A 14393-nucleotide genomic window follows, 5' to 3' on the forward strand; every position below is an offset into this window, starting at 1 on the left:
GGAGAATCACCAATTTCCTGAAAACTCCACAAGGAAATGTGTTCGCTAGCAAGTGGGAGGGTTTACAGTGGTTGAATTAAAGTTATTCAGAGCGCGCAAGGTAGCCACACCTGCAGAGCACGTTACGCTCAGCGGGTGCTAACGTGCTCAGAGTAGTGCGTACGAAAATGTGTACGTAGGAAAGGCATCATTTCCTGTCTGAACCAGCACCTAGGTGCACAGTGCAGACACACACACACACACACACACACACACACACACACACACACACACACACACAGAGATAGACAGATTAGACATCAAATGAATCGTGGAGAAGGAGAAGGGTGAGACAGGGTTCCGTCCCGAATTGCATTCTATTCCCTAAATAGTGCACTACTTTTGACCAAAGCCTTCTGTCCTGGTGAAAGGTAATGCACTATATATATAAAGGAAAATGGGGCCATTTGGGACTCACACACCAAACTTTCTGGGTGTTTGGACGGTGGCTCCAAAATCCATTCTGATTATCATACTAGATAATGACAGGAAGAGGTTGAATGTCTGAAAGGGGGAATTGAGGGGATATAACTATGGGACACAGTGGTTTGGAAAACATTGGGTTTAAATGGTAAGAGTTAAACTGTGAGGCACAGCACTGCACTGTGTGGATGTATTTAGACTTGTGTCCCAAATGTCACCGTAGCGACCCTGGTCAAAATGCAGTGAGCTACATTTGGGGAAAGGGTGCCATTTTAGACACAAATATAGTGTTGGCTTTAAATCAGCCTGACCCGTTATTGACGAGGTCCACCGTCTTTAAATGTGGGGTTTGTAAAAAAAAAAAAAGAACATCTTTAACATCCTGGAAGATAAACATACATACAAACACATGTGGAAGTCTAAAACCCCCCAAAATGGTGTCTCTTATGTTCTTGTCCCAAGATGTTATGTCTGGTTAGCAACACAGACCTGCTGGTCTTTGAGAACACAGACAAGTTATCCTGTTATCTCCGTTTTCATTTTAGACCTAAAATGTGAATACATTTGAATGCTGGTTCTTGACTCAGTCAACAGAATGCAGTTTCTTGACTCAGTCAACATAATGCAGTTTCTTGACTCAGTCAACAGAATGCAGTTTCTTGACTCAGTCAACAGAATGCAGTTTCTTGACTCAGTCAACAGAATGCAGTTTCTTGACTCAGTCAACAGAATGCAGTTTCTTGACTCAGTCAACAGAATGCAGTTTCTTGACTCAGTCAACAGAATGCTGGTTCTTGACTCAGTCAACAGAATGCAGTTTCTTGACTCAGTCAACAGAATGCAGTTTCTTGACTCAGTCAACAGAATGCTGGTTCTTGACTCAGTCAACAGAATGCTGGTTCTTGACTCAGTCAACAGAATGCAGTTTCTTGACTCAGTCAACAGAATGCAGTTTCTTGACTCAGTCAACAGAAAGCAGTTTCTTGACTCAGTCAACAGAATGCTGGTTCTTGACTCAGTCAACAGAATGCAGTTTCTTGACTCGGTCAACAGAATGCTGGTTCTTGACTCAGTCAACAGAATGCAGTTTCTTGACTCAGTCAACAGAAAGCAGTTTCTTGACTCAGTCAACAGAATGCAGTTTCTTGACTCAGTCAACAGAAAGCAGTTTCTTGACTCAGTCAACAGAATGCTGGTTCTTGACTCAGTCAACAGAATGCAGTTTCTTGACTCGGTCAACAGAATGCTGGTTCTTGACTCAGTCAACAGAAAGCAGTTTCTTGACTCAGTCAACAGAAAGCAGTTTCTTGACTCAGTCAACAGAATGCAGTTTCTTGACTCGGTCAACAGAATGCAGTTTCTTGACTCAGTCAACAGAATGCTGGTTCTTGACTCAGTCAACAGAATGCAGTTTCTTGACTCGGTCAACAGAATGCTGGTTCTTGACTCAGTCAACAGAATGCAGTTTCTTGACTCGGTCAACAGAATGCAGTTTCTTGACTCAGTCAACAGAATGCAGTTTCTTGACTCAGTCAACAGAATGCAGTTTCTTGACTCAGTCAACAGAATGCTGGTTCTTGACTCAGTCAACAGAATGCAGTTTCTTGACTCAGTCAACAGAAAGCAGTTTCTAGACTCAGTCAACAGAATGCAGGTTCTTGACTCGGTGAACAGAAAGCAGTTTCTTGACTCGGTGAACAGAAAGCAGTTTCTTGACTCGGTGAACAGAAAGCAGTTTCTTGACTCGGTCAACAGAATGCAGTTTCTTGACTCGGTCAACAGAATGCAGTTTCTAGACTCAGTCAACAGAAAGCAGTTTCTTGACTCAGTCAACAGAATGCAGTTTCTTGACTCGGTCAACAGAATGCAGTTTCTTGACTCGGTCAACAGAATGCAGTTTCTTGACTCGGTCAACAGAATGCAGGTTCTTGACTCAGTCAACAGAATGCAGTTTTTTGACTCGGTCAACAGAATGCAGTTTCTTGACTCAGTCAACAGAATGCAGTTTCTTGACTCGGTCAACAGAATGCAGTTTCTTGACTCGGTCAACAGAATGCAGTTTCTTGACTCGGTCAACAGAATGCAGTTTCTTGACTCAGTCAACAGAATGCAGTTTCTTGACTCGGTCAACAGAATGCTGGTTCTTGACTCGGTCAACTGAATGCTGGTTCTTGACTCGGTCAACAGAATGCTGGTTCTTGACTCGGTCAACAGAATGCAGTTTCTTGACTCAGTCAACAGAATGCAGTTTCTTGACTCGGTCAACAGAATGCTGGTTCTTGACTCGGTCAACTGAATGCTGGTTCTTGACTCGGTCAACAGAATGCTGGTTCTTGACTCAGTCAACAGAATGCTGGTTCTTGACTCGGTCAACAGAATGCTGGTTCTTGACTCAGTCAACAGAATGCAGTTTCTTGACTCGGTCAACAGAATGCAGTTTCTTGACTCGGTCAACAGAATGCAGTTTCTTGACTCAGTCAACAGAATGCAGTTTCTTGACTCGGTCAACAGAATGCAGTTTCTTGACTCGGTCAACAGAATGCTGGTTCTTGACTCGGTCAACAGAATGCAGGTTCTTGACTCAGTCAACAGAATGCAGTTTCTTGACTCAGTCAACAGAATGCAGTTTCTTGACTCAGTCAACAGAAAGCAGTTTCTTGACTCAGTCAACAGAATGCAGTTTCTTGACTCGGTCAACAGAATGCAGTTTCTTGACTCGGTCAACAGAATGCAGTTTCTTGACTCGGTCAACAGAATGCAGTTTCTTGACTCGGTCAACAGAATGCTGGTTCTTGACTCGGTCAACAGAATGCAGGTTCTTGACTCAGTCAACAGAATGCAGTTTCTTGACTCAGTCAACAGAATGCAGTTTCTTGACTCAGTCAACAGAATGCAGTTTCTTGACTCGGTCAACAGAATGCAGTTTCTTGACTCGGTCAACAGAATGCTGGTTCTTGACTCGGTCAACAGAATGCAGTTTCTTGACTCGGTCAACAGAATGCAGTTTCTTGACTCGGTCAACAGAATGCTGGTTCTTGACTCGGTCAACAGAATGCAGTTTCTTGACTCGGTCAACAGAATGCTGGTTCTTGACTCGGTCAACAGAATGCTGGTTCTTGACTCAGTCAACAGAATGCTGGTTCTTGACTCGGTCAACAGAATGCAGGTTCTTGACTCGGTCAACAGAATGCTGGTTCTTGACTCGGTCAACAGAATGCTGGTTCTTGACTCAGTCAACAGAATGCTGGTTCTTGACTCGGTCAACAGAATGCTGGTTCTTGACTCGGTCAACAGAATGCTGGTTCTTGACTCGGTCAACAGAAAGCAGTTTCTTGACTCAGTCAACAGAATGCTGGTTCTTGACTCGGTCAACAGAATGCTGGTTCTTGACTCGGTCAACAGAATGCTGGTTCTTGACTCGGTCAACAGAATGCAGGTTCTTGACTCGGTCAACAGAATGCTGGTTCTTGACTCGGTCAACAGAATGCTGGTTCTTGACTCGGTCAACAGAATGCTGGTTCTTGACTCGGTCAACAGAATGCTGGTTCTTGGCTCGGTCAACAGAATGCTGGTTCTTGACTCGGTCAACAGAATGCAGGTTCTTGACTCGGTCAACAGAATGCTGGTTCTTGACTCGGTCAACAGAATGCTGGTTCTTGGCTCGGTCAACAGAATGCTGGTTCTTGACTCGGTCAACAGAATGCTGGTTCTTGGCTCGGTCAACAGAATGCAGGTTCTTGACTCGGTCAACAGAATGCAGGTTCTTGACTCGGTCAACAGAATGCTGGTTCTTGACTCGGTCAACAGAATGCAGGTTCTTGACTCGGTCAACAGAATGCTGGTTCTTGACTCGGTCAACAGAAAGCAGTTTCTTGACTCGGTCAACAGAATGCTGGTTCTTGACTCGGTCAACAGAATGCAGGTTCTTGACTCGGTCAACAGAATGCTGGTTCTTGACTCGGTCAACAGAATGCAGGTTCTTGACTCGGTCAACAGAATGCTGGTTCTTGACTCGGTCAACAGAATGCTGGTTCTTGACTCGGTCAACAGAATGCTGGTTCTTGACTCGGTCAACAGAATGCTGGTTCTTGACTCGGTCAACAGAATGCTGGTTCTTGACTCAGTCAACAGAATGCAGGTTCTTGACTCAGTCAACAGAATGCTGGTTCTTGACTCGGTCAACAGAATGCTGGTTCTTGACTCAGTCAACAGAATGCTGGTTCTTGGCTCAGTCAACAGAATGCAGGTTCTTGACTCAGTCAACAGAATGCTGGTTCTTGACTCGGTCAACAGAATGCTGGTTCTTGACTCGGTCAACAGAATGCTGGTTCTTGACTCAGTCAACAGAATGCTGCTTCTTGACTCGGTCAACAGAATGCTGGTTCTTGACTCAGTCAACAGAATGCTGGTTCTTGACTCGGTCAACAGAATGCAGGTTCTTGACTCAGTCAACAGAATGCTGGTTCTTGACTCGGTCAACAGAATGCAGGTTCTTGACTCGGTCAACAGAATGCTGGTTCTTGACTCGGTCAACAGAATGCTGGTTCTTGACTCGGTCAACAGAATGCTGGTTCTTGGCTCGGTCAACAGAATGCTGGTTCTTGACTCAGTCAACAGAATGCTGGTTCTTGACTCGGTCAACAGAATGCTGGTTCTTGACTCAGTCAACAGAATGCTGGTTCTTGACTCGGTCAACAGAATGCAGTTTCTTGACTCAGTCAACAGAATGCAGTTTCTTGACTCGGTCAACAGAATGCTGGTTCTTGACTCGGTCAACAGAATGCAGGTTCTTGACTCGGTCAACAGAATGCAGTTTCTTGACTCGGTCAACAGAATGCTGGTTCTTGACTCAGTCAACAGAATGCTGGTTCTTGACTCAGTCAACAGAATGCTGGTTCTTGACTCAGTCAACAGAATGCTGGTTCTTGACTCGGTCAACAGAATGCAGGTTCTTGACTCGGTCAACAAAGAGAAGGATGACGTGCATGGTTTAGTTTGGCTAAGCTAATTATGGCTAAAATGGCAGATTTGATTTGTTAGTTAGGCTGCTGCCTCCTGCTCAGTTCAAAGCTTCATCTGTCTTCCAATTCCATGTCTTCAAATGGAGAGTTTACTTGGAAATACTGTATATAAATCATATTTCCTTTGTGTGGTCATCTCCTCATCTCTGCCCTTACAGCCACAAAAGAGGGCATGGTGGTGTGTGTGTGTGTGTGTGTCTGGTTCGTCCTTCAGATCGACGACATGCTGCAGCTGCTTCCATGTTTGTTCTCTGTTACTTGATACAGGTATCAATTAGACCGGGGATACAGAGGAAATGTGTTCACACAGTGTACAATCAAACAGCACAGTTCCAATTTCAAATTAAAAACGATTTCAATATTTAGTGTACAGATTACAGGAGAGGGTTGGACTCTTGAGTCAAATGATTCACAAATGATTCTCAGAAAATGCATCCCAAAATGTCACTCTAGGCCCTATATAGTAGCCCTTGGCTCTGGTCAAAAGTAGTGCACTCTATTGGAAATAGGTTGCCATTTGGGACACGACCTCTGCATTTCAAACACAGATGGGATGTTATGCTGGGATGGTTTGTAACTATGTAAATATAAAACAATAGATTTTTAAGTGAGATGTAAGGATTGGTCTGAAAATGCACGAGCACCACAATGTCTCCGCCACCCATGGTTTTCCAGCACACAGCTTTGACTTACTACAGTAGTTATGCTGATCTAATGTAACGTTTTGCTTATATATGTACAATACCATCAGGCTTGACTGAGTGAGACATTTTGTCTTGTTGTTAATGTGGTAACTGCCTGCATTTCCTTAAACCCTTTATTTTAACCATATCTTTCATTGAAACATTTATATTTTTCATAACATCTTTTTTTTTGGTCAGTTAGTATCCAACATGAGAGGAGGTGGTGTGTTCGACAGTCACTCGTCTAGATCTATTGAGCCTGCTAGTCTCCAGTCTGTCCAGAGCCGCTAGAGCCGCCAGTCTGCAAGGAGCCGCCAGTCTGCAAAGAGCCGTCAGAGCCGCCAGTCTGCAAGGAGCCGCCAGAGCCGCCAGTCTGCAAGGAGCCGCCAGAGCCGCCAGTCTGCAAGGATCCGCCAGAGCCGCAAGTCAGCCAGGATCCGCCAGAGCCGCCAGTCTGCAAGGAGCCGCCAGAGCTGCCAGTCTGCAAGGAGCCGCCAGAGCTGCCAGTCTGCAAGGAGCCGCCAGAGCCTCCAGTCTGCAAGGAGCTGCCAGAGCCGCCAGTCTGCAAGGAGCCGCCAGAGCCGCCAGTCTGCAAGGATCCGCCATTCAGCCAGGATCCGCCAGAGCCACCATTCAGCCAGGATCCGCCAGAGCCGCCATTCAACCAGGATCCGCCAGAGCCGCCATTCAGCCAGGATCTGCCAGAGCCGTCAGTCAGCCAGGCGCTGCCAGAGCCGTCAGTCAGCCAGGAGCTGCCAGAGCCGTCAGTCAGCCAGGAGCTGCCAGAGCCGTCAACCAGCCTGAGCTACCCCTCAGTCCTGAGCTACCCCTCAGTCCTGAACTACCCCTCAGTCCTGAACTACCCTTCAGTCCTGAACTACCTCAGTCCCGAGCTGCCCCTCAGTCCGGAGCTGCCCCTCAGTCCAGTGGGGCCCTTTGTTAGGGTTCCTAGGCCAAGGTCGGCGGTGAGGGTCGCCACTGTAAGGATACTAAGGAGGTGGACTAAAACAATGATGGAGTGGGGTCCACGCTCAGCGCCAGAGCCGCCACCGCAGACAGATGCCCACCCAGACCCTCCCCTATAGGTTTAGGTTGTGCGGTCGGTGTCCGCACCTTGGGGGGGGGGGGGGGGGGGGGTATTGTCACGTTCTGACCATAGTTCTTGTGTGTTTTCCTTGTTTTAGTGTTGATCAGGACGTGAGCTGGGTGGGCATTCTATGTTGTGTGTCTAGTTTGTCTATTTCTATGTTTGGCCTGATATGGTTCTCAATCAGAGGCAGGTGTTAGTCATTGTCTCTGATTGGGAACCATATTTAGGTAGCCTGTTTTGTGTTGGGTTTTGTGGGTGGTTGTTTCCTGTCTTTGTGTTTTCTGCACCAGTTAGGACTGTTTCATTTATTGTTTTGTATTCTGTTCATGTTTAGTTTTCTTATTAAAAAACATGACTCTAACCTCGCTGCGTTTTGGTCCGCCTCTCCTACCCAGAAAGAATCCCATTACACTTGGTCAGGTCGCAGTTGTAAATGAGAACTTGTCTCAGCTAGCCTACCTGGTTAAATAAAGGTGAAATAAATAAAAAATAAAAATAGCACAGCTGAAAACTGTCTTACTGTTTAAATAAGCAATACAACTGACCTTGTTAAGACTAGTTGAGACTAGTTGAGTATCTGATTACAGGCTCAAAATGGCCATAAACAAAGACCTTTCTTCTGAAACTCGTCAGTCTTTTCTTGTTCTGAGAAATGAAGGCTGTTCCACGTGAGAAATTGCCAAGAAACTGAATATCTCGTACAACGCAGTGTACTACTCCCTTCACAGAACAGTGCAAACTGTCTCTAACCAGAATAGAAAGAGGACTGTGAGGCCGTGGTGCACAACCAAGCAAGGACAAGTACATTAAAATGTCTAGTTTGAGAAATAAACGCCTCAAAATTCCTCAACTGGCAGCTTCATTAAATAGTCCCCACAAAACAACAGCCTGAACATCAACAGTGAAGAGGCTGGCCAGTCATTAGACAAGTGCAAAGCCCTTTTAAGAATACATATTTACAAATCTGACATTGGATAGGTGCTCTAAATCCTTAAACCACAAATGTTCTTGGTGATGTTGTACACAGCTGTCCAACTTCAGTAAAAGAACACACATTCCCACATGTATAAATGTCAGTATATGAAAACAGATGGGAGAACTCACAGATCTGGAACAGAACATATATAAGTGCTGCTGACCGTGTGTGATGTACTGTGTGCATAGGAATAAGTGCAATTCGTTTGTCAGCTCCACATGGTCCAGTTTGACAAATTTCTTTGTTTCTCAAATTAGCAAAAAAGTGGCGCCCGACAGGGACAATCATTTACAAACTGTGCAACTTAAAATTGCTTGCATTTGTACCGTAGCGATGGCGGATGAGGGCAACTGTCTTCCTTGAGAGTTTGAGAGCTTGCTCTCAACTGTTCTCTCCATAGTAGCAAGACGTGAGGACTAGTACTAGCGCATTTCACACAGCCTGTTCCTTTCAAGAGGCACTTTCAAGAGACACCTAATACATGACAATAAGCTGTGTGTACCAGTGTGTGTGTCAGGAAAGGGAGGAGAGGAGTCAAAAAACTATACATGAAAGAGAATGGTCAAATATCCCCTCGGGTAGGTGAACCTGGGACATTCAAGTCCCATGGCGGTGAAGCTAACAAAACCCTGTCATGTATACGTCAACTTGACACTATTTAAATGGACAGTCTGGCGATGACAGCATATGTTTCTTACAAAATGTTTCAGTACCGATTGAACGTTGATTTCTCTTGCTCTGTTAACCAAAAAAAACGTGTCAAAGAGTTGTGTGGAAAACAGTTTAATTTGATCAAGTGTATTAAGCTAACCAAGTTTTACCAGCATGTCACATGTGCAACCAAAAGAATAAAATCCTAGACCACCTTTACTCAACACACAATCTTTGTTGTTGTTTGTGTCGCAGTGCTTTGCTTTATCCTGTCCAGGTCGTAGTTGTAAATGAGAACTTGTTCTCAACTGGCCTACCTGGCAATAAATAGGCCGTGGTGGCGAAGTAATTACAATATAGCAATTAAACACTGAAATAGTAGGGTGTGCAGAAGATGAATGTGCAAGTAGAGATACTGGTGTGCAAAGGAGCAAGATAAATAAATAAATACAGTATGGGGATGAGGTAGATTGGATGGGCTATTTACAGATGGGCTGTACATAGCAGTGATCTGTGAGCTGCTCTGACAGCTGGTGCTTAAAGCTAGTGAGGGAGATATAAGTCTCCAGCTTCAGAGATTTTTGCAGTTCATTCCAGTCATTGGCAGCAGAGAACTGGAAGGAGAGGCGGCCAAAGGAAGAATTGTCTTTGGGGGTGACCAGTGAGATATACCTGCTGGAACGCGTGCTACAGGTGGGTGCTGCTATGGTGACCAGCGAGCTGAGATAAGGGGGGACTTTACCTAGCAGGGTCTTGTAGATGACCTGGAGCCAGTGGGTTTGGCGACGAGTATGAAGCGAGGGCCAGCCAACGAGAGCATACAGGTCGCAGTGGTGGGTAGTATATGGGGCTTTGGTGACAAAACGGATGGCACTATGATAGACTGCATCCAATTTGTTGAGTAGAGTATTGGAGGCTATTTTGTAAAGGACATCGCCAAAGTCAAGGATCGGTTGGATGGTCAATTTTATAAGGGTATGTTTGGCAGCATGAGTGAAGGATGCTTTGTTGCGAAATAGGAAGCCAATTCTATATTTAATTTTGGATTGGTGATGTTTAATGTGAGTCTGGATGGAGAGTTTACAGTCTAGCCAGACAACTAGGTATTTGTAGTTGTCCACATATTCTATGTCAGAACCGTCCAGAGTAGTGATGCTGGACGGGCGGGCAGGTGCGGGCAGCAAAAGGTTGAAGAGCATGCATTTAGTTTTACTAAATTAGCGACACAGTGAATTATAAGTGAAATAATCTGTCGGTAAACAATCGTTGGAAAAATGACTTGTGTCATGCACAAATTAGATCTCCTACCCGACTTGCCAAAACTATAGTTTGTTAACAAGAAATGTGTAGAGTGGTTGAAAAGCGAGTTTTAATGACTCCAACCTAAGTGTCTGTCATCTTCTGACTTCAACTCTATAGATTGTATCTTTTTGACTATCGCAATATTATTTTGGCATTAGTTGGCTGTACCTGCACCAAAACTACAGTGTTCTTTCTTCTTCTTCCTCATAGCTTGTTCTTCATCTTCTTCTGCATCTTCTTTTTTTAAATTGGGAGCCAATTTGATTTTACCACTTTTAATTACATGACTGATCAAAACTAATGTTGGCATGACTCTCTCTTGTCCCTCTGCAGCAGACATATGGTTAGCAATGTGTTTGGAACGTCGAATCACACACAACAACAACAAAAATCACAGTATCCAATAGCAACACATACAGAATGTTGAGAATAGCAACACATACAGAATGTTTAGAATAGCAACACATACAGAATGGTGAGAATAGCAACACATACAGAATGTTGAGAATAGCAACACATACAGAATGATGAGAATAGCAACACATACAGAATGTTGAGAATAGCAACACATACAGAATGTTGAGAATAGCAACACATACAGAATGGTGAGAATAACAACACATACAGAATGGTGAGAATAGCAACACATACAGAATGTTTAGAATAGCAACACATACAGAATGTTGAGAATAGCAACACATACAGAATGGTGAGAATAACAACACATACAGAATGGTGAGAATAGCAACACATACAGAATGGTGAGAATAGCAACACATACAGAATGGTGAGAATAGCAACACATACAGAATGATGAGAATAGCAACACATACAGAATGTTGAGAATAGCAACACATACAGAATGTTTAGAATAGCAACACATACAGAATGTTTAGAATAGCAACACATACAGAATGTTGAGAATAGCAACACATACAGAATGTTTAGAATAGCAACACATACAGAATGGTGAGAATAACAACACATACAGAATGTTGAGAATAGCAACACATACAGAATGTTGAGAATAACAACACATACAGAATGTTGAGAATAGCAACACATACAGAATGGTGAGAATAACAACACATACAGAATGGTGAGAATAGCAACACATACAGAATGTTTAGAATAGCAACACATACAGAATGTTGAGAATAGCAACACATACAGAATGGTGAGAATAACAACACATACAGAATGTTGAGAATAGCAACATATACAGAATGTTGAGAATAGCAACACATACAGAATGGTGAGAATAACAACACATACAGAATGGTGAGAATAGCAACACATACAGAATGGTGAGAATAGCAACACATACAGAATGGTGAGAATAGCAACACATAGCAACACATACAGAATGGTGAGAATAACAACACATACAGAATGATGAGAATAGCAACACATACAGAATGATGAGAATAGCAACACATACAGAATGATGAGAATAGCAACACATACAGAATGATGAGAATAGCAACACATACAGAATGTTGAGAATAGCAACACATACAGAATGATGAGAATAGCAACACATACAGAATGATGAGAATAGCAACACATACAGAATGATGAGAGTAGCAACACATACAGAATGGTGAGAATAGCAACACATACAGAATGGTGAGAATAGCAACACATACAGAATGGTGAGAATAGCAACACATAGCAACACATACAGAATGGTGAGAATAGCAACACATACAGAATGTTGAGAATAGCAACACATACAGAATGTTGAGAATAGCAACACATACAGAATGGTGAGAATAGCAACACATACAGAATGTTGAGAATAGCAACATATACAGAATGTTGAGAATAGCAACACATACAGAATGGTGAGAATAACAACAACAGAATGGTGAGAATAGCAACACATACAGAATGGTGAGAATAGCAACACATACAGAATGTTGAGAATAGCAACACATACAGAATGTTGAGAATAGCAACACATACAGAATGTTGAGAATAGCAACACATACAGAATGGTGAGAATAACAACACATACAGAATGGTGAGAATAGCAACACATACAGAACGGTGAGAACAGCAACACATATCATATCAACACCTAAGTATTGTGATAATATCGTGGGGTTCCTGGTGAAATTCCCAGCCCTGCTAACAGGACCTAAAAAGACCATGATTTGGGGGGGATGTAAATGTAATCCACAGAATAGTCCTTTTAGAACTAGTAGAGATCCCACTCAGGACGTTGATATGCCCGAGGAGTATATTACGTCCAACAATATATAGAAACATTTACCAAATCAAGACCGTTATATTTTCAATATATTCATAAATCAATATATATATATATATATATATATATATATATACACCTACAGCTGAAACATGATGGAGTCTTAAAGGAGACCTGTAACACCTACAGCTGAAACATGATGGAGTCTTAAAGGAGGCCTGTAAACACCTACAGCTGAAACATGATAGAGTCTTAAAGGAGGCCTGTAAACACCTACAGCTGAAACATGATGGAGTCTTAAAGGAGGCCTGTAACACCTACAGCTGAAACATGATGGAGTCTTAAAGGAGGCCTGTAAACACCTACAGCTGAAACATGATGGAGTCTTAAATGAGGCCTGTAACACCTACAGCTGAAACATTATGGAGTCTTAAAGGAGGCCTGTAAACACCTACAGCTGAAACATGATAGAGTCTTAAAGGAGACCTGTAACACCTACAGCTGAAACATGATGGAGTCTTAAAGGAGGCCTGTAAACACCTACAGCTGAAACATGATGGAGTCATAAAGGAGGCCTGTAACACATACAGCTGAAACATTATGGAGTCTTAAAGGAGAACTGCAACACCTACAGCTGAAACATTATGGAGTCTTAAAGGAGGCCTGTAAACACCTACAGCTGAAACATGATGGAGTCTTAAAGGAGACCTGTAACACCTACAGCTGAAACATGATGGAGTCTTAAAGGAGGCCTGTAAACACCTACAGCTGAAACATGATGGAGTCTTAAAGGAGGCCTGTAAACACCTACAGCTGAAACATGATGGAGTCTTAAAGGAGGCCTGTAAACACCTACAGCTGAAACATGATAGAGTCTTAAAGGAGGCCTGTAACACCTACAGCTGAAACATGATGGAGTCTTAAAGGAGGCCTGTAACACCTACAGCTGAAACATGATGGAGTCTTAAAGGAGGCCTGTAAACACCTACAGCTGAAACATGATGGAGTCTTAAAGGAGGCCTGTAAACACCTACAGCTGAAACATGATGGAGTCTTAAAGGAGGCCTGTAACACCTACAGCTGAAACATGATGGAGTCTTAAAGGAGGCCTGTAAACACCTACAGCTGAAACATGATGGAGTCTTAAAGGAGGCCTGTAAACACCTACAGCTGAAACATGATGGAGTCTTAAAGGAGGCCTGTAACACCTACAGCTGAAACATGATGGAGTCATAAAGGAGGCCTGGTACCCTATTCCCTACATAATACACAAAGTGTGTTATCAGTCGTAGAGCTGTCACTCCATCCCAAATGGTACCCTATTCCCTACATAATGCACAAAGTGTAAAACTAGAACACTGAGAGAGAACCTTATTCCCAACACATAGAGAACCTCATACCCAAAACAGAGAGAACCTCTTACCCAATACAGAGAGAACCTCATACCCAAAACAGAGAGAACCTCATACCCAATACAGAGAGAACCTCATACCCAAAACAGAGAGAACCTCATACCCAATACAGAGAGAACCTCATACCCAAAACAGAGAGAACCTCATACCCAAAACAGAGAGAACCTCATACCCAAAACAGAGAGAACCTCATACCCAAAACAGAGAGAACCTTATTCCCAAAACAGGGAGAACCTCATACCCAAAACAGGGAGAACCTCATACCCAAAACAGAGAGAACCTCATACCCAATACAGAGAGAACCTCATACCCAATACAGAGAGAACCTCATACCAAAAACAGAGAGAACCTCATACCCAAAACAGAGAGAACCTCATACCCAAAACAGAGAGAACCTCATACCCAAAACAGAGAGAACCTTATTCCCAAAACAGGGAGAACCTCATACCCAAAACAGGGAGAACCTCATACCCAAAACAGAGAGAACCTCATACCCAATACAGAGAGAACCTCATACCAAATACAGAGAGAACCTTATTCCCAACACAGAAAGAGTAGAACCTTATTCCCAGCACAGGCAG

Source organism: Oncorhynchus mykiss, chromosome 11 (assembly GCF_057628025.1).
Source record: "Oncorhynchus mykiss isolate SJ-2025 chromosome 11, ASM5762802v1, whole genome shotgun sequence".
Classification (NCBI taxonomy): Eukaryota; Metazoa; Chordata; class Actinopteri; order Salmoniformes; family Salmonidae; genus Oncorhynchus; species Oncorhynchus mykiss.